Source organism: Lactuca serriola, chromosome 3, assembly GCF_051521515.1.
Source record: "Lactuca serriola cultivar US96UC23 chromosome 3, Lser_US96UC23_V15, whole genome shotgun sequence".
NCBI lineage: Eukaryota > Viridiplantae > Streptophyta > Magnoliopsida > Asterales > Asteraceae > Lactuca > Lactuca serriola.
The window spans coordinates 154,954,068-154,958,281 of NC_136410.1; the positions used below are offsets into that span (position 1 = coordinate 154,954,068).

Below are 4,214 nucleotides of genomic sequence, written 5' to 3' on the forward strand. Positions count from 1 at the left end.
AAAAATAAAATTTTGAACTTTTAGGGTTGAAAATGTCAATTTGTGAAATTATATGCGAAAACGATGAGTTATATTCTAAGGCCTTGTGGTATACATACCACAAAGGCAATCGTGGTCTATGTGGCAACGAGATATTCTCGTGCACACCATCCCGATGTTCTGTGGTCGGGCGTGGTCGTGCACGTCCGTGCTCCCGACGACGAAATCAAACGGACATTCCTATTGGTTCAATGCTACAACGGCTATTTTTTTTTCTTTTTTACCTTTCAAACATATTAACCTTCTTCTATAAATACCACACTTTCTATTAAACATTTCACACAATTTCTTCTTTCTTTTCTCACAAAATCACACACTTCTTTTACATTATTCCAAAACCTATGGCTCCTAAAAAGATGAATTGGTCAGAAAATGAAGAAGAGAACTTAGCACGAGCATGGGTAGCGGCTTTAGAAGACCCAGTAACGCGTCCTAATTTTTGGATAAAGGTTGGAAACATTTTCCATGAATTAATGGGCTGCCAAAATCGTAGTGTTGATGAAATATGTTCGAAGTATCGCGATATAAAAGTTAAATGCGTTGAATTCAATGATATTTATAACTTTGTTATAAACAACGTACAGGAAGGTGACCCGTTTGTTGTGGCCATGAACCAATATGAAGACACGAAACACACACCGTTTAAACACGTTGAAGCTTGGCGAATATTAAGAGAGTGCCCAAAATTTAGTGAGTAAAAATAAGGTTTAAAAAGTAGTTTTAAGTTGTTTGTGGTTGTATTTTTAAGGTTTTTTATGTTTTTTTAAATGTTGTTTGTTTTTTTTAATGTAATCTTGTTTTATTAAATAAAAAACTAGTTTAATAAAAAAATATGTTTTATTTTGTTTTTTAATTAAATTTAATTAAAAAAATGTGTTATTGTATTTTAATGTATTTTTGAATTAAATTTAAATAAAAAAATGAGGTGGAGTGGTAAGTTAGTGGTAGGTATCCCATGTTAGTGGTATAAGAATGTGGTGCTGATGTGGCACCCACCACATATGTGGTATGTGGTGGGTATAACGGATGGTCTAAATTTCGGATTTAGGAAACAAGAAGCCTCCTAGACGAGTTGGTAATGCGGTGGGTTGCTCAACTAGAGGTCCAGGGTTCGATCCCCGGCACCTTCAAACCCGTTTCCTTTTTTATGCGAAGGCTGCTAAGTGAGGACGGCTGCGAAGCGAGGACTAGAGCTGCGAAGCGAGGACGAAGCCGCGAAGCTGAGACCGATGTTGCTGAGCCGTGAACCAGATGCAAGACCGAGGCGAAGGAGTTGGACCGTACATGAGACCGCACACGTCCGAGGCCGCACACACCGAGCCGTATACTCCTGAGCCGCACACCAAGGCTGCTGAGCCGCACACCTTCAACCAGCAGCACTCCTTCATCCGGGCCGCACACCTTCAACAGATTCACGAAAAAAAAAAAAACGACGTTTTTTCACCCTTTTTTGCTCTAAAACTCGATCAAAAACTCGTTTTTATGAAAAATACAAATAAGTAACCCCCCTTATTTTTGCGAGATCTATCCAAAAACGCTATTCTCTTTTCAAAATAAGATCAAGAGAAAATTACACGGTTGGTCCCTATGGTTTGCTCTTACTTGCACGCTTCGTCCCTGGAAAGAATTTTTAACTCGGACAATCCCTATAACTTTATTCCGTTACCCGCCTAGTCCTTCAGTTAACTTTCCGTCTTATTTGGGGTTAGGAACTACTCACGTGAGTGGCACGCTGGGGGCATTTTTGTCCTTTCAACCCTACAACGGACTTAAAACTACTTCTCCTTCCTTCTTTTCTCAATCGGTGCTTCCAGTTCTCCTCTTCTACTCCATTTCTTTTGCTCGTGAAGATTGAAGATCCACAAAATTGATTATGGTGAAATGCAAGTGTGGAGCTGTAGGGATCATACGAACTGCAGGAACAAAGAGAAATCCTGGTAGGCCTTTTTATGCATGCCCTTTACAGGTATTGAGTTATCAATTTTTTTGGTAATTTCTAGGATGAACCCTAGTTTGTGCTAATCGAGGGTATTGAAAACTTCAGGGACCAAGAAGTGGATTTATTTCGTGGGTAGATGAAGAAAAGCATACGTATGAGGCTGAAAGCCAAAATCTTGAGCTTGAAATCCATAATGAAGAACTTCAAATCCAAAATCGTGACCTTGAAATCCAGAATGAAGAACTTGAAATCCAAAATCGGAACCTTAAAATGTTGTTAATTGTCAGTTGGATTTTGTTTTTTGGGATAATTGTTTACAAGTTGTAGTATTAGGTATTTCAGTAATGGTTTTTGGTTGAAGATAATCTAATGAAAGGGTAATATTAGCATGTTTGTATTGCTGCATTTTAATGAAATGGTATATTTAGGTACAATTAATAGTTGCACTTTGTTGTCTTATAAAAGATTACAATGGATTATTACCATCTTGTATTGCTGGAATTGGGAGAGAAAGGGTATCCATTGGTACAATTAATAGATGCAATGCAACTGTAATCTTTTGGTATTTTTCATTTAACATATGACCAAAAACATGCCAAATGAAATGACCAAAAAACATGCCAAATGAAATGACCAAAAAACATGCCAAATGATCCATTATATAACATTAAATGAAATGACCAAACACATGCCAAATGAAATGTCCAAAAACATGCCAAATGAAATGACCAAAAACATACCAATAATTGATCCATTAGATAACATTAAAACAAAAGCATTACATAAGAGTTTAACCAAAAACAAATGTCTAAGTACCAACTGCAATTGTTTTGGTGATACTAAACACAATACAGTTTAATCAAAATACAAACATCACATGACATAATAGTTTAACCACAATACAAACATCACATTACATAATAGCTTAACCAAAATAAGAGCATCACATGATAAAAGAGTTTACAATGGATCCTTCTCTTTTCCTTTCTTCTTCTGTTTTCCTTTCTCATTCTCTTTTCCTTTATCCTTCTCTTTTCCTTTCTCATTCTTCTTTTTTCCCTTCTTCCCAACAGTTGGTAACTGCCCTTTGCAAGTCCTGGCATTGTGTCCTTTGTTGTTACATTTGGTACATGTAACAGTTTTTTGTGCTCTAGAAACTGTATTCCCTTTGATCATATTCTCTTTTTCTGTAGTTGACTTCCTTCGTTTCTTTTTTGGTCTTCCTATTGGGACATGGTGTTTTGGAGGCAACAAAGTAGTTGGACAAGGTGACTTAATCCACAATCTTCTACCATTTATCGGATCCACTTTGAAAGAGTACATGTTCCTCCAGGTTGATAGCCAATAACATTCATGAACAAAGGTTTCTGGAATACCAATTGCACCATTATTTCTCCTCATGTCCCAGATTGCAGATACAGCATGTTTGCATGGCATTCCAGTTATTTCCCACTTCTTGCATGAACACGTTCGTTGATTCACATTCACTACACACTGATCTTGCCAAGGTCCACTCACTTGCTACTTCCCATTTCCACAAAATGATGCTGTATACTCCTCTGCCTGATCTTTGATCTTTTGCAATAGCTTGGTAGCTGTTGGAGTCAAAGGGCCTGTTGCTTTGTCAATTTCTTTTTCAACATTCACAATCCTCTTCATGATGTACTCCCGGATGAACTCTAAGCAATTGATAATTGGTGTGTCACGTCCGTCTATTATTTTGCTATTAAAGCACTCGCATATGTTGTTTATCACAATATCAGAATGTGCTCTCCCTATTAATTAATAGAATACATGTATAATTGGTTAGCAAACATTAGAGTATTGTTATGAACTCACTTAATTTAATGAGTAACCACAACAAGAACACAATGTAAACAACAGAATGCAAAAGAAAATAATTCCAGGTTAACAGAAAAGATCGATATCTCAATTCCTATCCCACTACCCTCTTATACTATCAGTCATAACAACTAAATAATATAAAATACCCATAATGCCCCTGTACCAACAAGATGCTCTTTATTTGATGATTACCCCAAACTACCCTTTATCTAAAATAAGGTGACCAGAGTGGGTGCATAACAAGTATACAACAATAGTTATCATATATTATAATATATAACATGGTCAAACCTGTAAAATGAGAACGTGCCCAATGTTGAGGTGGTATTTGTTTAAGCCACTCATAACATTCTTGGTTTAATTTTCTAACTTCTTCCATTTCTTTTTCAAA

At 36.5% G+C, this 4,214-nt stretch overlaps 1 long non-coding RNA gene across 1 annotated transcript; it reads left to right on the top strand.

The window, feature by feature from the left end:
- The first annotated feature begins 1,721 nt into the window (after nucleotides 1–1,721).
- On the top strand, nucleotides 1,722–2,364 carry LOC145094711 (uncharacterized). Its single transcript, XR_013703505.1, has 2 exons — nucleotides 1,722–2,005; nucleotides 2,084–2,364. It is a non-coding gene; the product is annotated as an uncharacterized LOC145094711 (long non-coding RNA).
- The last annotated feature ends 1,850 nt before the right edge of the window (nucleotides 2,365–4,214 follow it).